Consider the following 23,969-nt stretch of genomic DNA (forward strand, 5'->3'; position numbering starts at 1 on the left):
AGAATTTACTTTTAGAGTTCAAAACAGAAACTCATGTGTGCGGGAGCAGGTGAACCAGCGGGCTTTGGAGCTCGCAGGGCTGGCCCCCCCGCCGGAAGGCGGGGCGAACATTTACCTCTTGCAGGTGTGTGGCAGGAGAGTCGGGCTCAAAAGCAGCACCGGAACGAGGGGCGAGAAAAACAGAACCGGAAGCACCACCGCGAATGGCGGACACCAGTGAGGAGGCGGAGGGGCAGATGCACGCCGCCCGAGGCCGGATCCGCATGTTTTGGGGCAGCAGTAAGTCTCCACTGATGCGTGCGACCGAGAGGCGGTGACCCAGAGTGGAGACGGGTTGACTGCAACATTCAGAAGCGTCTGGCTCTGGCGGGAGCAGGGCAAGGGAAAGCCCTAAAGGTCAAAGGGGCAGATGGACTGTTGGCGGCGTGCTCACAGCGTCGAATCGCGGGGTGAGCCCAGAGGGAGGGCTGAGGATGCCCATTGAAGAAGGCCCCAGAGAAAGAAGCAGGACCCTGCTCGAAGTGAGAGCAGGGTTCCAGATACGGCCGCTTTAGGCAGAGGTGGCATTGACGTTATTCCTCCACCACTTCTGGTGAGGTTTGGACTTACACTAGAAGAGGGAGCCGTAGAGAGGTTTCTATGCGGAGGCACGAGCAAGGGTGTAGGGGTGGAGGAGCCCTCACCAGCTCCCCGACGGACACAAGGTCTCATTTCTGGATGTGCACACGCCACACAGTCCATCTGAACCAGGAATCATCAAAGTCATGGCAGGCGAGTTTGGTGTGTGTAGCCCGGAGGGTAAGCGCCTTGTATCCTTGAGGGACCACTTCGACTAAGCAGAACAACTCGGCTAGTCGACTTGCTCACATCATGTTACTAGAATGTAGGGAGAAGTGGGCATGTTAGTGTTACAGGATCTTTCAATAGTCGGGCTTACAGCAGATCATGCTCTGCGATGTTACAGGTGGTCAGGTTCAACTTTATTAACGAGGTGCAAAACAAAACAGAATCAATGATGTTGTGTCCACCAGTGAGCACACACTCACCACGTCTCACGCGCCCTAGCAACACGTGAGACTGCTGTTGTGTTCTGGTGAGGTGTTTCTGGGGTTGGTCGCCGGGATCAGGCGGGTCTGGCGTCTTCCCCTCCGGCTGGCCAGGCTGAAGGTCGCTCTGAGTTCGAACCGATCCGTGAGTATGTTCCGTCGGGTGCGCAAAGACCCCAAAGTTCTTAGTGCAATGTCTTTTATACCCTCAGTGATGCAGGGCGGTCTAATCGCGTGTGGCACTTCTTCATTGGCTTGGAGCAGTGACTGTCACATTACTGACAGACCCTGGACTTTCCCTTGAGAAACCCCATGTGGAAAATCCCAACCACATGTTTCTTCTATACTGCCGCCCTAGAGTCTCTTATTCACTTAGCACCTGTTACATAAACACTATGCAAACCTCTAGCTGACGTATGCGAACATGGCCACCTATTACAAAAGATTATAACACACAGCAAGTGCAAAATAATTACAACAGCTAGAAGGGAGGGACAGGCTGCAATTGGATCTGGACAGGTTACGGGGTGGGCGGATGAGAATAGGATGGGATTCAATTGGAAGAATGCACCTGGGGAGAAAGAACCAGCACCATACCTACAGGCTGGGGAACTCCCTTCTCATCAGCACAGAGGCAGAAAAGGATCTTGGAGTCCTTATAGACTTCTAGATGAACATGGGCCACCAATGTGGGGACGCAGTCAGGAAGGATAACCGCACCTTGTCATGCATCCACAGATGCATCACGAGCAGGTCCAAGAAGGTGATCCTTGCCCTCTATATGACATTGGTCAGGCCACAGCTGGAGTACTGCGTCCAGTTCTGAGTGCCGCACTTCAGGAAGGATGCGGACAACATGGAGAGGGTCCAGAGGAGGGCCACTCGCATGATCGGGGGCAACAGGGCAGGCCCTATTTGGAGAGGCTACAAGACCTGAACCTGTTCAGCCTCCACAAGAGAAGGCTGAGAGGGGATCTGGTGGCCATCTATAAACTGGCCAAGGGAGACCAGCAGGCAATGGGAGAGTCCCTGTTTCCCTGAGCACTACTGGGAGTAACAAGGAATAATGGCCATAGAGAGTAGATTCAGGCTAGACATCAGGAGGCGCTACTTCACAGGATCTGGAACCAACTTCTAAAGGAAGTGGTGCTCACTCTTACTCTGGGAGTCTTTAAAAAGAGGCTGGATGAACACCTTGCTGGGGTCGTTTGACCCCAGTAGTCTTTCCTGCCATGGCAGGGGTTCGCACTTGCTGATCTGCTCAGGTCCCTTCTGACCCTACCAACTATGAAACTATAGGAAATGCAGAAATATTTTTTTTCAGGGGAGAGGACTTAACTCCTGGACATAACATGGGAAGCTGTATTATAAAATCCTATTTTCACATGCATCAAACATTTCTGAGACGGGGAGATTAGCCTTTTAAATTACTATATTTTTAAATCACTCAATTCCTGCTTAATGCTAAGAACAACCTGTGGCAGGAAGCCACCTTAGTTTCTCCCCAAAATCTCTGTGCTGTGACAATGTATTAGGATGGGCCCAGCAGAGGAGACACACCTTTACCCTATCTCTTTAGGTAACCTGAGCTGGCTACATTCCTGAGGGAAGGGGGAAACCTGCTCCCTCTGCCTATGTGACTGGTATCAGCTACCTGGGGCTTCTACCTGGTGGGCTAGAGTCTGCCCGGCAACTAGTGATGCATTTCAAACTGGTTGGCCAACAGCCAACAGGTGCTGGCCTCCACTGGACCAGGTGAATGAGGTCACAGGGGCTATCTAAGTTAAGACTGCCCAGGAGGAGGGGGCAGCAGCCATGCAGGTGACTCAGACTTAGAGAGGAGCTTTACCATCTGAAATTGGCTCTCTCCCCCATAACTCATGAGCTAGGAACAGCCTGCCTCCAGAGGGAATCTTCAACGGCCTTGGGATGATGCTTGTGAGTAAGCTACTCGAGATCTGGTTAGATATATAGCTGGCAGTAACTGAGATGTGTGATCAAAAGGCTACCTCAGCCAGACTGTTTTGTTCTATGGGATTTCTATGATATTGCTCTATCTTGTACCCTATTTTCACCCTACCCCTGTAATCAATAAAGTTTTTCTTTGTGACCAGTGTAGGAGACTTATTGAGAGGTGAGTCTAAATTATGCCTAAGAGACCCCTTAGGTCTGCGGACTAAGGGAGACTTTCCTTTTTGGCCCCCGACTTGGCGAAGTGCCCCAAGTGCCTGTACTGGGTCGAGTACCCATAGGACTATTAGGCCTGTGTTTCTCTGAGGACACAGGGCCAAGACAGTCCCTTCTCGGGGTGATGGCAGCTTACGTTACCCCCAGGCTAGCGAGTGTGCTCCAGGAAGCAGGACAGATGGACGTGAGGCACCCCTAGGGAGCCTGGAAGGTGGTCCGGCGCAGGGAGGTGCGTGGCTCAATGCAGGAGTGCCTCCTACTGGCCCGCCATGCAACCAGCTTATAAACTAGTGTGTAACTTCAAAGCTATGCTTGTACTTATTTCAGTAACTACATGTTCAAACTAATCAGTGATGAACTCTGATCACAGAAGTGGGATTGCATTTTTATTCTGATTTAGGCTCAAACTGCATCCCAATAGTTGGTCTGAACACTTGGATTTTCTATAGAGACAAATATGTTGCATTGTTACCTCTAAGGCCTTAGAATACAAGACACTTCTCACAGCCTCTAAACAATTTAAAAGGCTGTGGTGCTAGCATGGAGGAATAGTCAGGTATGCCATGGGGTAGCAATTTATTACTTTTTTGTCCTTAGTTCCTGCTCTCACCAGAGAGTCACCATGCATGGCTGGGCTGTGGAGAAAGGAGATACACACACATACACAAAAACAAAAAACCCCTTGCAATCTTCAAACCAAAGCCTTTCCCCAGATAAGCATGTCTTTAAGGCCCAAACTCAGTAGGAAACTCAAACTTCCTTAGCTCTGAAAGCGAAGTCTCAAAAATGTGCTGAAGTGCACCGCTGAATCAGAACTTAACTTCACAGGAAATACAGTAGCTTATCTGGGAGTCACATTTGACCCTAAATAGCTGCTTAGCTTGAAGAATATCTTTTGCCAGTTCTATATCAGCACCACCACTTACATAATGAGAACCCCATCTCAGACAGGAGTTAGTAATCTGGGATAAAAATCTAACAATCAACCAACTATAAAAAGTCAGTCCAGAGGAAGAGTTTTCACAGTGCACAAAGTATATGCCCTCAAATAAGTGATCTCTAGATGTATGAATACCCACAGGGGCAGAAGTCTCTTTTAAGGTCTGTACGTAACACTTCCAATGCAAGGATTTTTAAAATCTTCTGGACTAATCTAACTCTGCTCCAACTGGCTTCAATTAGAGCAAAAATAGGTGAATTCTGAGTATTATGAAGCTCTACGTGCTTATAAGAAAGCAGAATTGCATGCCTGTGAACAAGGAGCAGAAGAATCTCAGCATGTGATCTCCACACTTAGTATTTTAAAATTCCAGAGGAAAATGTGCACTATGTCATCTGCCACCTGGAATCAAGCACCTGGAAAACTCAAAAGAATACATACAGATTATCATGGAGATTCATTTTCTTCTTGTGAGCATCCTGCTGTTATTGCATAGAGTCAACAGAGAATTAAAAACATATTCATGCACATTAACTTTACCTTGCACTAATTACCTCTGAGTAGCTGAAAAGTTCATTGCCTTTATTGTGGCATTTATTTATTTATTTTGCATTTTCTTATAATGTAGTTCTTTCTCTTTTCAGTCATTATAGTTAGAATATTTCAGACTTTTAAGTGGTACAAGATCAACATTTTGGAATTAAACAAATATTCATATTCATGAATATTCTAAGATACTCAAATCAAGTGTTTTGCCTGATGCTTAAAAGCTTGACACATTGCACTGAAGGGTTTACTGTTGGCTTTCAGGTTTCTGAGTCTAGTTTAAACTTGACTGATAAAGCTGGCAAAGTGAATTCAGGTACATAGCTCTAAACTATGTATGGATGTGACATGAAATGAAAAGTTAATCTGTCTGGTTAGTCTGAAAGGATGACTTGACAACCCAGTTTATGATACTGCTTGGTGAAACTGTAGCTTCACTTGTATGTGGAACTTGATACGGATCCTTTCCTCCAGTGACTAGACTTCATAGCAAATGCAATGAAAGCCACATATAAACAAGCTCATTTGGTGATCAGTAAAAATTACTCAACATGTTGCCAGGGGTTGCCAAGTATTCCTTCCAGTCTACCTCAACTGCTCTCAACACCTTCCCATCAGCAGCTCTGAACCTGACAATGCCCTTTTAAGGATGCTCTTAAGGAGACATGTAACAGGATGATCTCCCCTTTAAGGAGGAACAGCCAGCCCTTTTAATAAAGCCCAGCTGTGGCTAAGCAGGGACTGTCACACAGGGAGACCTAAAAACTCCCAGAAGTGTAAACAAACTGTGAAAGGAACAGCTTGTTGAAAGGAGCCAGGCTACTGTGCTGGAGCAAAAGCAAGTGTCCAGGACAGGGAGTTGTTTGTTTTAAAAACTGAACTTTGCTTTAGAGGGCTGGTTAAGGAACAAATTCTTCTTCAGCCTGCTTACAGCTGGTGGAGAATGCCAGTAGTCTCAGACACCAGCAGTTAAAGAATGGATAACAGACGCCTTGCTAAAATGGCTGGAGGGGCTACATTAGCACTATTAACAAGTGTTCCCACAGCTTCAGCTTTCACAGTAAGTTTCAGCAGAAAGTGTAGGAGCAACAGTAATTCATGCTTTGGCTAGTGGATAAGGGAAAGCCCCACATGCAAGTGGGTGCTACTGTCTTAGCCCAAACACACAGAAACCTCACAAAGATGGGGTCAGATGATGATCCTGAGGCCTTTCTGGAAGCCTTCAAGTGGGTAGTCAGTGAACCACTAAGCTAGCCCCTTACCTGACAGGGGAAATTTAGGCCAGGTACCAGAGCTGGGAGCTGAGACTGCCTAGAACTGTATGATACCTTTAGACCACCTTGGTCTCACCAAAGAGACATATTGGCATTCGTTCTGAGGAGAACTATTTAACTTGGACTTCTGGCCGTGAAGCGTTCTGCAGTGCCTCCAGAACTTGTGTGCCCGATGGCTTAAACTAGAGTCCTGCTCAGCCACAGAAACAGTTGAGGTAATAACACTGGATTAATTTCACCAGACATTTTCTGTGATAACCCAGGAGTGGGTTTGCAGACACTGGCTTGGTGATTTGCCAAAGGTAGTTTGTCTAGTCAAGAACTTCCTTGCAGCCAAATTCGAATATAAGAAATAGGCTGTGGGACCAAAGGGACAGGCTCAGTGAGGCATGAATTCAAAACAGGGAGGGCCTCCGACAGTCGGAAGGCCTTCAGATGGTGATCCTGCACCCAATCCAGGAATCCTGCCCTGATTCCCCACACAGACAAGGGCAGGCTCAACAGAAGCAAGCTACTGATTTGGATGTACAAATGGATCCCTTCTGTCTGGAATGTAGTGCCAGGATGAGGGCCACCCGCATGGTCCGGGGACTACAGGGCAGACCCTACAATGAGAGACTGCAGGACCTGAACCTGTTCAGCCTTCACAAGAGAAGGCTGAGGGGGGACCTGGTGACAGTCTATAAGCTCACTAGGGGGGACCAGAAGGGTTTGGGAGAGACCTTGTTTTACCGTCGCGCCCCCTGGCATAACAAGGAATAACGGCCACAAGTTGCTGGACAGTAGGTTTAGATTAGACATCCGTAAGAACTACTTCACAGTTAGGGCGGCTAGGAACTGGAACCAACTTCCAAGGGACATGGTGCTGCTCCTACCCTTGGGGTCTTTAAGAGGAGGCTTGATGCCTACCTAGCTGGGATCATTTGAGCCCAGTTTTTTTCTCCTGCCCAGGCAGGGGGTCAGACTTGAAGATCTACAAGGTCCCTTACAACCCTACTTCTATGATTCTATGATGAGAAAAAAGGGAGGTCTTGGTCCACTTTACATGTGAACAACCATGGCACTGGAGAAGCCAGTACCCATAGATGGATTGCAGCTATGCACACACCAGGTTCGGTAGAGGCACTGAAGCAAAGAGGCAATGTGGTTCCAGTGAAGACAGAGGATACTCAGGTCCTGAACCTAGTGGATTTGGGCTCTGGACAGGCATTTTTTCATGAACAGCTTGTGGACCCCAATCAGCTGTCAATTGTGACGTACATCTAAGACCTGCATCCAATGGGTTGTTAGACCCTATCCTATGGAAGTAAGGCTGTTGGTTGGGATCTAGACCACAGAACCAACTGTGTTGATGTACGCTGATCTTTTCCACCTTATTGGGGTGGGTCAGAACTGGCACCCACTGTCCAAGTTGCTGCGTTGGGCAGCAAAACGTAGGCAGGACATGGGTAATCACAACCTCCTTAAAGACCAATTAAGAGGAATCCCCTTGACCCAGCAGTGTTTGGAGATTGGGCAGGAACCCCCAAAGGTACAGAAGGGCACATTTTGGCTGAAGGAGGACCTGGTAAGAAGCAGAGTAAAGAAAAGCTAACCACTCTGCTTACAAGGTGCAAAAAGCCGAGAACAGGCTGTTCCCTTGCAGAATAACAGGCACATGTATATCACCTTAATGCCAATATCACTGAAACTGACAAAGTCTAGTGCCATTTGAATTAAATAGCTGCTCATCTTACCCATGGGTGTCATAAGCTGCTTATACAGTAACTCTAATTATGCCCATTTGCTGAACAAAAATTACTAATGGCTGCAAAGGCTGTTCCATAAGACATACTACTTCATCCAAGAAAACTCTTATTATTTTTAAGCCAGTATTTCTCAAGTTATTTTTGCTTACTGAACTGCAAATTATAGACAACTTTCTTTGACACTTTTAGTTTGAACAGGCCTGAAATCTGAGCTCAAATAACACATATTGAACACATGGATAATCTAATCAATCCTGATACCAAAAGAGTTAAACATTGATATGCATTAGCCTTGGCTTGTATTATACTGAATACATGCTATTGCCTAAATGCATTCACAGAATATTCTTCATGTTACAACAAATTAAATGAAAACTTCTTGATAAACTTCATGGGCTCACACTAAATTTTCCACAATAGGTATCCTCAGCAGTTACCTACGCGTACTTACATGCCTGCATGCACACACATGTATTGTCACTGGAAAAAAAAAAGGTTGTTGCAGTGCACTAGGGTGCCCTGCTCCTTTAAAGAGCTGAAACTGCTAGGGGAAGAGCCCTAGCAGTGAGGTAGAAGCCCCAGCTGCTGGTTACCAGGGCAGCTAGAACGAGCTAGTGGCCCACACCTGTCAGTGGTCAGCTGACCGGAAAGGGCAGGGCCTGGCTCATATATAAACCCCAGGGCTGAGGCCAGGAGGGCAGTTCCCTGCCAGCAGCCAAGGGGGAAGGAGCTCTCCCAGAGCAAGCAAAGGGGAGGGGCCTGACTGCACAAGCAGCTCCTGATACTGTTGGGGGACGGAGCATTCCCCAGTAGGGTTTAAATGACATTATAGCCAGGCGGCTTGAATCTATGTTACGGCCCAGGGGCTTGTGTTTTGTTTATTATTGTATAACACCAGTGGTTTAGGTGAGGCTACTGGGGGAAGGAGGAGGCCTCATAGGGGACCCACGGCAGCATGGGGACCCCAGTGCCAGAGAGGTTGCAGCAATTGGGGTGCACCGACCCCAGCACCAGAGAAGGCACAGCATTTGGGGTGCACAGTCCCCAGTGCCTGAGAGGGCACAGCACTTTGCAGGGCTGCAGCCAGCCCAAGTGCCAGTGAGGCGCCGAGCAAGACAGGGCCATGGAGAGCCCAGGGAGGACAAGGGGACCAAACTGCAACAAGGTCCAAACCAAACAACATCAGTACCATCAGTGAGGCTTGGGGCGTGGTAAAGGGGCAGCTGGAGCCACACATAGCCCATAAGGCTATGGTGCCCCAAAACACCCCTTGTGACATCTATCTTGGAGCCGGAGTCCACAGGGTCAGAGAGTACAGCAAACCATGTCCAAGAGGATGTAAAGACAGCCTCCCTACTATATATATTTTCCATCAAAGATGTGGTGGGCAAGATTTGAGGGTGCCCATTGGGCCAACTTGGCACAGTAAGTGGGCCTTGGGGAGATCATGGCCATCCTGCAGGACCCCATTCCATGAAAAATTGGTGCATTGTCTGGGAAGTAGGGCCATGCACAGGGAAGGACCATGTGCCCCTGAGAAGGGGAACCAACGTTTGGGCTAAAACAGGAATTGAGAGAGGAAGGCAGTGGCACCAGAGCTCTGACAGGGGGGCGGAGTGGGAAATCACCACCACCAGAGACTGTACGGGAAGAAGACTTTGGGCCCCAACCAGTAAGGGAGTCACACTAAGTTAGCTATGGCATAGGCAGAGGTCATAAAGGGCCTGAGACAAGAGAATTTCACCTGGCTATTGCAGGTAGATGAGTTGCAGGAAAAAATGTCATGGTTGGAGTGGGAGCCAGAGGTAGCCCAATCCCAGAGAGAACAAGCTGAGGCAAGGGTCACTGCTTTAGAGCAGTGGGTACAAGCAGGGAAAAGGGAAGGAGACTCCAAAGAAATCAGGTGCGTGATAGCGGCAGAAGCGGAGAAAACTTGCACGCTAGAACAGCTTATTGCGAATGAAGCCCAGAAGAGCCGGGAGAGGGAAGAGAAGCTGCATAATTTGCAGATGGAGATGACAGCATGAACATCAAGGTCTTCTGAAGCCTGCACAACCCAGACAGGGGGACAGGAGATGCTACAGAAGTTGGAGGTGTCAAGAAGCCTAACAGGTATCCTACAGAAAGAAATCCACAGCCAGGAGAACCGAATAGAGGGGTTGCAGGACGAGTTGGAGGACTGGCAGCAGAAGTGAATACGTGCAGAACACCTAGCACAAGAGCTACGGGACAAACTGCTTGAAAGCTATGCCCAAACAGAAGAAGTGGGCAAGGCAATTGCGCAGGAGATGGAAAAGGTAAAAGCTTGCATGACAAATTACGAGGTGTTGCACGATCAAAACCTGGCCCTGGAGTTAGCGGCCAGGAAGAGAAAGGACGATGGGTTATGGTCCCAGTTACAGAGTGTAGAGGCAAAAAAAGACCACCTTAGAGAACAGGTACAGTTCCTTAAAACCCTCCTAGAAGACAGCTCAGGTAAAGAGGCAGTGACTAACACAGAGAGGGAGCATTTAGAGCTTCAAATGCAAACCTTAAAGCAGAAAATTTAGGCATTGGAGGCAAAGAAGAAAATGCTACGGGTGACAAGTGGTCAGACAGCTACAAAAGTCCAAGAACCTGGGGAGTTGGAGATGCTAGATGTAACAAGTATAGCAATGTGGGCAGAAGCAGGACAGAAGGCTCACACAGTGAAAGACAGAAGGCTCACACAGTGAAGTTCACAAACACAATGCGAGAGAGGTTGAAGACACTGGGAGCCCAACTAGCAGAATACGTGATTATGGTTAAGTTTGAACACCTAGAACAGCACCACGAGTTGGACATATTGAAAGGGTCCTCGAGGGGAGTGGAGACGCAACTAAAGACCATGCTTCTAGGGAGCCGGAAGCCTCCAGAACAAGTGAAGTTCCATGGATACCTAGGCCCGGAGGAGGCCGAACCAGGGCAACCGGAGAGAAGCACCATGGAGAAGGGATCTGTAGGGGCAAATCCTACGGCCCTACAAGAAGAGATCCTGCTGGCCCTCCTGGAATGCTGGAATAGGAGATGGGACCAATAGTTGGAGCATCATGCTGATGAGATGAGCCATCTAAGACTTCAGCTGGGAGAACTCTGTAAACCATGAGCCGAGGGAGGAATTACAGTACCCAGTCAGGGACAGCCAATGGAAGGAGACATGACAGACGTAGGGACAGCAGGGAAGGATGAACAGGCTAGCCCCAGGAGTGAGACCTGTCGGCTGGTTTGCCAGGGCTGTACACAGGTGACACAAGGCCTAAGGTAACATGAGTTAGCAGTGAGCCTCAGGGGTCAGTAGAACCCAGAAAAGAAAGTCAGGCCAAGGAGCCAGAGATACAGAGGAGGGAACGATTACCCAAAGCAGGGCAGAGGCCTGGGAAGAGACCTCAGATTTATGTGAATAATATCCCAGGACAGGTCAGGTGGTGGACTTCAAGAAAGCTCGCTGAAGCAAAAGTTGGGGGTGTGGCCTATGTAAAAACTTATAGGGGACCCAAAGGAAGACCTACCGGCCAAGGGAAGATCAAGTTTTGGGCCAACTTGGCATGGTAAAGGGGCCTTGGGGAGATCACGGCCATCCTGCAGGACCCCATCCCATGACAAAGAAAAAAACAGACTAACTTTAATACTACAAAATACGTTTCTTAAGCCTGTAAGTGAATTTTCATTCAATATAGCTAAAGGACAATTAGAACACAGAAAAAATGCTGCAAGTTAATGTATATAAAGCTGCTGAGTATGAAGAATAAAAGCAGGGAAAAACAAAAAAATGTTCACAAGAAAATCTGTGTACCAGTGAGTGTACTGCAACTTATTGGTGCACCAAAAAATCTTCCCTTTTTAGAACTGGGAGTCATAAGGTACATCAAGAAATCCATCACCCCCAGAGTAAGGCTATTATTTTCAGAAATGAATGCCTATACAAGATTCTTTAAACAAGTGGCCTAAGGCCAGGCATATTCAAGAAAGAAATTCTCACTTTCCTGGGTGCATCTATAAGCAATCAATTATTTAATGCCCTGACTGAAATCCCTATTGAAGTGACCAGCTAAAATTGCTTTTGGATGCATGAAGCCTATTTCATATCCCTGTTATTAACAACCTTTCTCATTTGTTTTCTTGAAAACCTGACACTGGCTTGAATTCTAATACATTTACCTTGGGAATCTCCACAAAATGGCAGGTGGCTGCCATACTTCCCACACCTCAAGGAGAATGGTAAAGAGCTCAGGCTCAGCAGCCCATCAAAAAAGAGACTAGCTTTCTGGATTGCTGAAGGCAGCAGATGACAAAACACACTGCCATATATTTCTACAAGTGATAACACACTCTTCTACACACAAACATCTTCTGGTGGTATAGTCTCTCAAGGACAGTAAGGAAGAGAGCTTGAGGGAGGGGGCAGGGATGGTGGAAGAAATAGTAATACATGGTAGAATTAGGAGATCAAACATTTTCTATAATGGATCCACTGACAGGAGTATACACATCATCATAGAGTGTAGAGTGACTTGAAAGTAACTGTCTGTAACAACCTACTCTGAAAAGCATATTAAAGTTAGCAGTGTTTAAATACTAAATTTATACACAGTAAGCATACTTATTTCCACATTGTCCAGTAGCTGGTAAAGACAGCAGGTAATCATCCCCACAGGCATTCTGTGCATTTAAACACAACTAAATGCAATGCACATTAAGCCAATGAGCATTAAGTGATTTTTGGTGGGTGACTACACATGCAGGGACTTGGCACTGAAGTTAGTGCCAAGTTCCTGCAGCCCTGCCATGTGCCCCTAGGGGCTGGGCAGAGACAGCACTAAAGTTAGTGCCAGGTCACATCTACTTATGTTCTAATGTACTTTAACTACTCACACCTAACTTTGATACCTGCGTTTGCATTTGCAGGTATCAAATTTAGGTGTGATTAGCCTAATTTCACCATTTTTATGCATATTAAGGGCATGCATGTGTAGATGCATGCCTGTCATGCACATTAAATTAGGCTAATTTTGACAAAAATTAAGCTAAATTAGACAATTTTGTTTATTTGGCATTCTTGGAAGAATATACAAGTACAGCTACGCCAAAACACTTAAGTATCTGTTTTGAAATTTCCTTTAATATTTATCCAAAGATGCTTAAGTTACTTAAAATTGAAATGCATTTTTTCACTGTAGGGTAAATAAAATGCTTTTATTAACCTGCAACAGTTAGATTTAACTTAGTGGTGTTGTCAAGTGAATTGATAAATTCACTAATTGTTCCACTGTTTTCTTGAAGATTGTGGTTTTCAGGAGACGTAGCCAGTGTGGTCTTCAGGGTACTTTTTGATTACATCTTTTTCATGGATTTTGAAGACAGTGTAGATAATGACGTTCTAACCCAATCTGTCTCATAACACAAATCTAGAAATATTTCACCCAAACAATGCAGACACATAACATGATTGTTCTGGATTTTACTCAATAGTAAATTTACTCCATAGTCAGAAATGGATATACTGTCAAGTTCCCTGAGCCAGTTGCCATCAGTAGCTGTTACTGTAGCACTTGACCACTAGGAAGAAAGGAAGCAATACTGCACTGAGAAGAGGGCTACCCTAATAAAACTGATATTCTACATTTTACACATAATAACTCTCATGTCATTAGAAAAAATTACTATGCATTTTTCAAGGGATAACGGTACCCCTTAAGTAATAAAGTTGCTTTACTATGAAGTGGTTGTGCCACATCCCTGAATTCTTAGAAAGCAATATTTAAGCCAAGTCAGGCATCAAGTCAAAGAAAACATTCAACCTTTGGTAATGCTGGAATGATGCTGTAGCTGTTATGACCTAGGAAATATGAGAGAAGCAAGGATTGTCATGGGTAATAACATGCCAAACTTTACTGGATAGGTGGTTGGTCTATCCCAACTATGAAGTTGGTCCAATAAAAGACAGATGTCACACAGAAAAATCCTTGCCTTTTGCATATCCTTTGGTAAACTGTTCTCCAGCTGTAAATTTCAACATGTTTCCACTTTAATATATATAAGTGGGTGAGATTATATTTATATTTCACTTCTTGTCTTCTGCTAGAGTATGTTGTGTTATTTTGCCAGAGTATGCTGTCCTAGTTAAAGTCATATAAAAAGACCATCCTGATAAATGTTCTTTATATTCTTTTATGTGGATCCAACAACATGTTCATACTTTGGGAGAGGAGGCAGTTTTCCAGAAGTTCTAAGCTTCTGATCTTTAATATACCAACTAACCACCTACAAATGTAATTATAAATCTTTAACAGTAAATTTCAGAAAGAAGGACCGCAAAATCTGAATTGAGTTCTGTAACATAATAAACACATGCTGTTAACATGCTACATGGACTTGAAGCACAGGAAATGAGTGGAGAATGTAGTTTCTCCTCCTCTCCTAAAACAGAAGGAAATTCTCCTTCATTTCCCTGTCTTAGGTAAGCAATTGCCTTATAGCTTCTCTCCTCTTTTGCATGGTGCTACAAGAGCTGCTCTTTTGAGGAATCTACTTGATGAGCTGATGGCAAAGAAAGAATAAAGAGAAATTGGACAACGCATCATAATGTACGTTGACCCAAAAGGTACCACAATTATAAAGAATAAATGACGAGGGATAATGGATTCCACTGCTGGCGCTTTTGCAGGAAAAATACCAATCAGACATGTCAGAACTGCCAATAACAACAGTCCAGATTTCCGATCAACTGACAAACATCAGATTCTCTATACCTTTGCTCTTTTTGCTGTTTCAGCACAATTATTTCTACTGTGACAATATGTAGTAATGCAATCTTCTTATGCAGGAAGATCATTAAGTGGTGGAAAATAGTAAGAATAATGTATTCAATAAAGGAAACACCATTGCCAGGCATGTAAAATGTCAAATTTCCATTGAAAGGCTTAACGTGTTTTAATAATTGTAAGGTGAGGAATACATTACGGACTGTATGTCTGTGTAAGTAGCATGAATACTGTGAAGAGAATAGCAAAGACAGTGGTAATGGTTTGCATCTTCCTCCTCTCCCCCCCTTACTTTCTGTGCTGATCCCACAAAAGCCCAAGAAATTTCCATCACTGCACTGAAGACTTCTAAAAGAAAAAAGAGGTTAGTGTAGTACCACACACTGATGCTCTGCTCCTAAACCTAAGCATTTTAATATTAATATCTGCTTTCAAGAACCAGTAAACTAAAGCTAAAAACTAGATATATATAGTTTGCTAAATAGTTTGCTTCACTGTCATTTCCCTACTGAACTTTTGGTTGCCTTGTATGACCTGTATATTAATCTCTAAGGTATTACCCTGCCCTGTCTTCAGCCTATATGTTAGTGGTTGACTTTTCTGTTACCTGAAATATGAATATCCTAGGAGTTTCCCTCATCCTAGGCATGAAGGAAATTCTCTGTTGAATCATCTTTCTTCCCCCCTTCTCACTTGCTCCCTGGAGAGGTCTCTCCCAGGGGACTCTGGCTCAATAATGGACAAGATAATGAAGGTAGAATAAGGAGGGAGTAGAGAAAAATGGATCTCACTTTTCCCTCAAAGAGACAAAAATGTGGCTGGGACCCTTGGAAATGGAGCTTTAGGTAACATGAAGCTCCATTCATGAAGCTACCACTCCTGTGGTCTGAGGGTACCAGAGCAGAGGCAGAGGACCAATGTACCAATGACCTGGGGCCTGTTAACAATGCATTGGGACCCCTATGTTCTTCTGCATGTCTAAGCAGGTGGCACATACAACTGCATTCTATATACTGACTTGAATATTCATACAGTCCCAATCCATAGCTCTTGAGCATGTGTTTTAATGCTGTGCTGAATTAGGGTGCTGACCAGTTGGGACCAGTATGTGAATCCCATCCTCTCCTCCATTAGTTACTTGAAGCACAAGTGATCTGTTAGTGTAACTATTCATATCAGTAACTGATCATCTGTGGCAGGAGGGTTTCAACATTTTCTTTCTAATAAAGAAGGATTGCTGCATAATTATTTACCTCCAATTCAATTATAAAAGGTCTATTCAGCAGAAAATGTTCACAATTTCTTGTGGTATAAAAAAGGCTCCAAGGTCACAGATCTTGGCTTTTTCCCAGGCCGAGTTACTCAGCACAAAAGCCTTACGGACAAGCAGATTCACTTTCCAATAGAACTTTAAGATGCCTCCTGCAGCGAACAACTCAGAGAAGCGAGGTGAAAGAATTCTGTCTCCGCTTGTCACTCCAAGCTATACATACTGCAGGGCAAAAAGAAACAATCTAAGTGTTATGACAATGATTTTTTGCAAGTCAAAGGTCATAGTAATTCATCCACTGTTTGTATGAGCCTCCCGTTACTTACGTAAACTGTCTACTCCATGCTCATCTCTGACTAGGACTAAAAAGAATTTTTAATTGCTGGTTTCCAAATGAATTCTTTGAAAGATTTTAGCCAGTGGGTGACCTCCATTTGCTAGAAAGCAACAAGACGCTGATCAACATTTTTCATCCTTTAAATGTTTTCAAAGAGTGTTTAATACAAGGCTTTCTCACCAATAAACCATCATTAACTAGCTGCTAGTCAGCTTTAGAAAGCCTCCTTCCTGGTTTTGGGCAGATGCTCAGTGGACTCTCTCCAACATTATCACAGCTGGCTATAAGGATCTGTATGATTTAGAAAAGAGAAGTTAGCAGAGAAGGACTGAAAAATGCAGCAGAAGATTGCTCTAACGGATGAGGTCATGCCAGGAAGAAAAGGTTAGATAAACTTATCTGGCTTCAAGTAGGTATCCAACAAATATTTGCACGCTAATCCAAAAAAATGTTTTCATTCTCACTTTTTGCTACAAGCATAGCATATTAAAGAATCACTAGATAGGGTTCGATTTTTTTTAAAAAGCCATGGAGCTGAGAATGGGAAAAACCCTACTGGGACATCTCATCCATCTGCCTGTCAAAATGATAAGTTCTTATTTTATATTTACTAATACTATCTCCAAACCTTTTTCTGAAGGAATTAAAAAATGGAGCTTTCCCCACTTTCCTGGAATTTTACAATCTCCTTGTCAACATATTTTTTTAATAATACCCTCAAATTCTCCTTTTCTAGCTTTCATCCTAAATGTTTTAACTCTTGGTGCTAACCTAAACAATTTCTAGATACATATTACACACAAAACTTAACACATCTGTAGTCGCTATTGCATTTCTTTTCGCCACCTTTCTATCTCCAGTTCTGACTTAGCCAAGTTAAATATATTTATCTCTTGCAATTAATATTGAAGTTAGGTCCTCCACTGCATAACAAGTTTGGCTTTTCTATGCTCAATTTCCTTCTATTTATGTGTGTATTTCCAGCAACCATGTTTCTAAAACTGAACATAATACTCTAGTTGCAGCTATGCCAGACTATTACCTACATGATTTATGATGTGAAGCCTCTGTATATGGAGCTGTGCTACATCATGATGCAAATTCATGTCTAATGTGGCATCCATTATTCCTGTGTAGCTATCTTCCATCATAACTGCTTCCCAGGTTTTTCTCTTTTATTAAACATCTGGGTTTCAAATAATTCCACATTCCCTCCCTAATATGTAAACTTACATTTTACACACGATACTGATGCTATGATTAGAAATGAACCAGAAATAAAACAAGCGGCCTTTCAGGCTATTGTACCCATTATATTTCAAATATCAATAGTGAGTTGCTTTAATCTCACTATTATTATAAGGTGCAGAAAGTAAATATGACTAGACCCAACAACAATCCTTGAAGCACAGCCTAGATGCCTCTTGCTACTCCAATAATTTTGTGATTTAACAGGGCCTTCACTTTAAAAGTTCTTTGGATAATTTTCAGTCTTTGTGGCAGTATTCTTATCTGAGCCATCACTCACTGCTTTTTGTTTGTTCATAGATCAAAAACTTGGAGGGTTTTACTAGAGCTTTTAACTAATAACTATATAATATTGTTAACTTGGTTAACTCTCAGTGTTAACCAGTGACTAAAAAAGCATTTGCTTCTCACCTCTGTAGAGTCAGTATGAATTCTCTATCATGGGAAGCAAACAAAAGTTTGCAGGGGCAAGTATATTACAGACATAAAGGTATACATCTTATTATGCCTTGGAAACCTTATAACCTGATCTAAATTTTGCACCTATAAAATTTGTTTCTGCTGACAATTCTCATTTTAATTATTCTGGTCTGATTTCAAAGGAATTTTGCCAACAACCTGAACTGCAAGGGTGTTTAGCATTAAGCCCACTGGGGGATGGGGGGACTACTGCCACTGCTGGCCCGCTGAGCGACCCTTGCAAAGCCAGCAGACCAAGGCACTTAAGGGAGCCCACCCCTGCCCCAGCCCTGGCACAATCTGTGGGCAAGGCAAGAGCCCCCAAGGGGACACTTGCCTGCCTGTACACTAATGCCAGGAGCCTGGGCAACAAGCAGGAGGAGCTCGTCCTCCTGCTCAGTGCAAAGAATTATGACGTCATTGGGATAACGGAGACCTGGTGGGACTCCACCCATGACTGGACCACGGGTATAGAGGGCTATACCCTGTACAGGAGGGATCATGTTGACAAAAGGGGCGGGGGTGTAGCTCTCTATGTGAAGGAAAGCTACATGTCCCTGCAAGCTGATGTTGGCGACCGGCATGGACAGCTAGAGACCCTCTGGGTAAAAATTCATGGGGAATACGGCACAGGGGACACAATGGTGGGAGTCTGCTACAGACCTCCCACTCAAAGTCCTGAGCTTGACCAGGAGTTCGCCCGGGAACTGACTGAGGCCGCTTGCTCCAGGACCTTGGTTGTCATGGGTGACTTCAATTACCCGGACATCTCGTGGGAAGATCACTCAGCAAAATCCGAGTGGTTGCAAAGCTTTCTCTCGTGCATGGATGACCTCTACCTGACTCAAGAAGTCTATGGGCCAACGAGAGGCAAAGCTCTGCTTGACCTGGTACTGGCTATGGGGGACGACCTAATCGGCGACCTAGTGAGCCATGGGAAGCTGGGTGACAGCGACCACGAGCTGATCACCTTCACCATCCGCCGTAAAGCTGGCAAGTCAGTCAGCAACACAGAAGTCCTTGACTTCAGAAAAGCCGACTTTGACAAGCTCAAGAGGCTAGTTGGTCAGGCCCTCAGGGACCATGACCCCAGGGAGATGGGAGTTCAAGAAGAGTGGTTGCTTCTCAAGGAAGCAATCCTCAATGCACAATCTAAATCTATTCCAACACGGAGGAAAGGCAGCAAGAAGGCACAGCAGCGCTCCTGGCTCTCCAGGGACCTAGCGGACCTCCTGCGGCTAAAAAGGAAAGCCTACAAAGGATGGAGGACGGGATTCACCTCCAAGGAGGATTATTCTGCACTGGTCCGGTCCTACAGGGAGCAAACCAGGAAAGCCAAGGCTGCAACTGAACTCCAACTAGTTTCAAGCATCAAGGACAACAAAAAGTCCTTTTTCAGATATATGGGGAGCCAGAGGAAAAGCAAGGGCAATGTTGGACCCCTGCTAAACCAGATGGGGCAACTGGCAACTGACGCCCAGGAAAAAGCCAACCTATTAAATAGGTACTTTGCATCAGTCTTTCATCTGTCCCATGGGACGCCCATGCCTGCTATAGGACAGGGAGATCCGGGTGATGGGGATCCCCTACCCTCCATAAATGATAACATCGTGAAGGAACACCTTGAGAAGCTGGATACCTTCAAGTCAGCCAGTCCCTGACAATCTGCACCCCAGGGTACTCAAGGACCTGGTGAGCGTCATAGCCCAGACCCTGGCACGGATCTTTGAAAACTCCTGGCGCTCTGGTATAGTGCCAGAAGACTGGAAGAAGGCCAATGTGGTGCCGATCTTCAAGAAAGGGAGGAGAGTGGATCCGGCTAACTACAGGCCCATTAGCCTGACTTCTATCCTGGGGAAGATCTCTGAAAAGTTTATTAAGGAGGCCATCCTTGAGGGACTGGCCCAGGCTAACATTCTAAGGGATAGCCAGCATGGGTTTGTTGCGGGTAGGTCTTGTTTGACCAATCTCATTTCCTTCTATGACCAGGTGACCTATCACCTGGACAAGGGAGAAGAGATTGATGTCATATATCTTGACTTCAAAAAAGCTTTTGATCTGGTATCCCATGATCACCTCTTGGCAAAACTGGCCAGTTGTGGCCTTGGCTCCACCATGATCCACTGGCTGGGAAACTGGCTCCGTGGTCAGACCCAGAGGGTTGTAATTGATGGCAGTCACTCATCATGGTGCCCTGTAACCAGTGGGGTCCCTCAAGGCTCTGTCCTGGGACCCATACTGTTCAACATCTTCATTAATGATGTGGACATTGGAGTTAGGAGTGGACTGGCCAAGTTCGCCGATGACACCAAACTTAGGGGCAAAGCATCCATGCCAGAAGATAGGCGGGTGATCCAGGCTGACCTGGACAAGCTCAGCAAATGGGCAGACGAGAACCTCATGGTGTTTAACACCGAAAAATGCAAGGTTCTCCACCTTGGGAGGAAAAACCAGCAGCTTCCTTATAGGCTCGGCAGTGCTACGTTGGTTAGCACTACAGAAGAAAGAGACTTGGGGGTCATCATTGACCACAAGATGAACATGAGCCTGCAATGTGATGCTGCGGCTAGTAAAGCGACCAAAACGCTGGCTTGCATCCGTAGATGCTTCTCGAGCAAATCCCGGGACGTCATTCCCCCCTTGTACTCGGCCTTGGTGAGGCCGCAGCTGGAGTACTGTGTCCAGTTTTGAGCTCCACAATTCAAAAAGGATGTGGAGAAGCTTGAGAGAGTCCGGAGGAGAGCCACGCACATGATCAGAGGTCAGGAAAACAGATCTTACAATGACAGGCTGAGAGCCATGGGGCTCTTTAGCCTGGAAAAGCGCAGGCTCAGGGGTGGTCTGATGGCCACCTGTAAGTTTATCAGGGGTGACCACCAGGATCTGGGGGAACGTTTGTTCACCAGAGAGCCCCAAGGGATGACTAGGTCGAACGGTCACAAACTCCTGCAAGACCATTTCAGGCTGGACATAAGGAAGAATTTCTTTACTGTCCGAGCCCCCAAGGTCTGGAACAGTCTGCCAGCGGAGGTGGTTCAAGCACCTACATTGAACACCTTCAAGAGTAAATTGGATGCTTATCTTGCTGGGATCCTATGACCCCAGCTGACTTCCTGCCCTTTGGGCAGGGGGCTGGACTCGATGATCTCCCTTCCAGCCCTAATGTCTATGAAATCTATGAAATTATACCACAGGCCACTAAGATGTGCCTGATCCTATAAAATAGAAGCAGCCAAGCCAGAGAGCCCTGCAGGCTAGGCAGGGAACCATAGCTGCCAGTCACCTGAGCAACAGGCTAATGAGATAATTAGCCAGCACCTGCAGGTGGTCAGCTGACTGGAGGGAAGCAGGGCCCTGGGAGCATATATGCCCATGGTGGGGCTGGTAGAGGGGTGTTCTGTGGCTGTTGCCAGGAAAAGTGGGGAGGGCCTGCATAGGGAAGTTGCCCAGGGATGTTTGGTTGCCTGTTTTGTTGCCTACAAGAATAAGAAGGCTCCAGGAGCTTACGAGGTACCCAGGGCTAGGAGGTGTGCTATGTTAGGCAGAGGGCTGCCTTCTTAAAGGGGCAGGGTATTGTCTCTTGTTATTGTTATGTTATAGCCCAGGGGCTTATGTTTATGTTGCTGTTTGAACTGGAGGTTTAGGAAGTGGCTGTAAGTGGATGTACAGAGGTCCCATTACTGTCTTGGTGGGGTGGGGGAGGTAGGGGGACACACGTGATTGCCACTAGTTCTGCTAGGGGCAGGCTCGAGTAGTTAGCGGACCCACTGCAGGCAGAGAGTGTAAGGCATGGAGCAGATGGGGGGCGAAGAAGCCACTGCCAGAGGGTCACAAGCAGACAAGGGCCAGGGAGCCTGGTGCCAGAGGGGCACAGTTATATGGGGGTGGGGCCAGAGGCCCAGTGCCAGAGGGGTAGAGCCAGACAGGGGCCAGGTTCCTGGTGACTGGAAGTGACAAATTGGAGCTAGTGCCTCAAAGACAGTTCTGACATGGTGGACCTAGGCTAGAAAGTCTAGCTAGGTTAAAGGGGAGGAGCCTGAGGCCCCACCAGGGACTAACTTTTTCATAACACCTGTAAGGCATCGGGTATAGTGTAGGGAAGATTTTGAAGCCATGCAATTAGCCCATGAGGCTTGAGGTGTCCTGTGCGTTACAATACTGGAGTGAGGTCTGGCAAGGGGCCCAAGGACCAGTGAGTTCTTGTGCGGTTCAGTGGACTGGGGCCACACAAAGATCCGTAAACAGCCTCCTGATTTATCATTTTACCATCAAGATGTGGCAGGAAAGACAAGGGAGTCCTTGAGGAGGAGCTGGTATAGTTGTGGAGCCACCAGGGGCATTGCAGCCACCCCTGGGGACCCTAACCTGTGGCACGTTACTAAACATAAAACCCAAAATACAGTCACTTGTTCCTGATGCACATGAAACTTTCTCTAAAAAGTTCTGATGCTTCTAAAAAGGTATTTTTGCTGCTGTACCCTAGGAAGTTCTTTCCAAACAGAGATCCTGAAAACAAGAGTAGGCTAAGAGGACTCTCACAACAGTATATGGGCATGTCTAAACATCTCCATCTGGTGCGTTACTGTGATGCATTAAATAATTCCCCTTGGAAGTACTAAAGCACAATGCAATAACTGCCCATACTATACCATGCATGGCACATAGTTGGATTTCACCACTAGATGATTGTAGTGACACACTAAAATAGGGGAACGTGCTGCTACGGCAACATAGCTGCTGATCATGTGTAGACCCATGTGATCACTACGTCACCATAACGCACTGTTCAGCAATGTAGTACGTTGCTACATTGCCATAGGGCAACATGTAGACTTGCTATATGTCTTTCAGGTGCCTTTTAAGCCAAAACAGCACACATATAGTAAGCTGGGTTTTTTTTAGCTTGCTGTTGGGTTTTTTTTAGTTTGCTTAGCAGTAGCATTATCAGGTAGCACAACCTTGTGGGCTAGATCCAGATGCTGCAGTAGGAATAGAGCAAGTAGAAATGGTGGTGGGGTGAGAGGCAGCAACCAGGGTTAAGATAGCAGCATTATGGGCTGTGAATCCCCCTCTGCCACACAATAACATGCCCCCATTGCCAAAGAACATGTGCATCCAGAATCTGGCTGCTCAGTCATGTGAGGACCCATCAAGACGGACAGACTCCATCCTCAATTTTTAAGGGACTGCCGACGCTGTCAGCAGCAGCCATTGGTGTGTTTCCTTTGACGTATCTGTTTTAGTTTGATTTCTCCCTAGTCTAGTCCATGATCCTGCTGACCATGGCTAGATACCAGGAGGCACTACTTCACAGTCAGGGTGGCTAGGATCTGGAACCAACATCCAAGGGAAGTGGTGCTCGATCCTACCCTGGAGGTCTTCAAAAGGAGGCTAGACAATCACCTAGCCAGGGTCATTTGACCCCAGCATTCTTTCCTGCCCATGACAGGGGGTAAGACTTGATGATCTACTTAGGTCCCTTCCAACCCTACCAACTACGAAACTATGAAGTGGATGAAAATACACAGTAATATATTTACTTTTTCAGAAGGAGAAGGAGCCTTCACTCTTCCCCTTCAGATATCCCTGCTCTATCCAGGGTTTGGAATTGACTCATGAGCCACTGAGTGCAAAGGGGCTACTAGGGACCTGGGACTATGCAATGCAAATCAAACTACTTCTTTTTAGATGCATTCCAGATAGATGGGGGAAATGGATCACTGTCCCCTGTCATAATTTACTACCCTTTGTTTTCAATATTTACATAAAGCCACTCCAAAGCACTGAGAGTTCACATGGACCACCATGTGATCCCAAGAAAGATGAGACACCCCTCTGTCATCTCACTTGCTTCAAATATCATACTCTACAGTCTTGTCCTTTGAGTCAGGGATGCAGAGAAAAGATAACGGGCTGTGACTCAACCTAAACAGAGGTGATGCTTAATGGCACTGGGAACCAATTTGAGAAATAGCTGGAGGCAGTGTTTGCATCATCTCTTTAGGAGTCTCTGATGCTGGCAGCAGCCTGTGTGCCTTCTGACTTTTATGGATGACTAGATCTTGTGACCATTTCTCCTTTTCCTGAAACTTTTAATGCTTCTCCATGCATTTATATCATCAAGAGCCAAGGCTC

At 45.8% G+C, this 23,969-nt stretch overlaps 1 protein-coding gene and 1 pseudogene across 1 annotated transcript in view; one reads left to right on the plus strand and one right to left on the minus strand.

The window, feature by feature from the left end:
- The window catches only part of PLCXD3 (phosphatidylinositol specific phospholipase C X domain containing 3), a 140,770-nt gene that overhangs the window by 96,491 nt on the left and 20,310 nt on the right, over positions 1-23,969 (minus strand). The gene's annotated exons all lie outside the window — the stretch shown is intronic.
- On the plus strand, positions 9,439-10,290 carry LOC149868113 (uncharacterized; annotated as a pseudogene).

The sequence above is a fragment of the Crocodylus siamensis genome, chromosome 3 (genome assembly GCF_052110815.1).
Source record: "Crocodylus siamensis isolate JL-2025a chromosome 3, ASM5211081v1, whole genome shotgun sequence".
Classification (NCBI taxonomy): domain Eukaryota; kingdom Metazoa; phylum Chordata; order Crocodylia; family Crocodylidae; genus Crocodylus; species Crocodylus siamensis.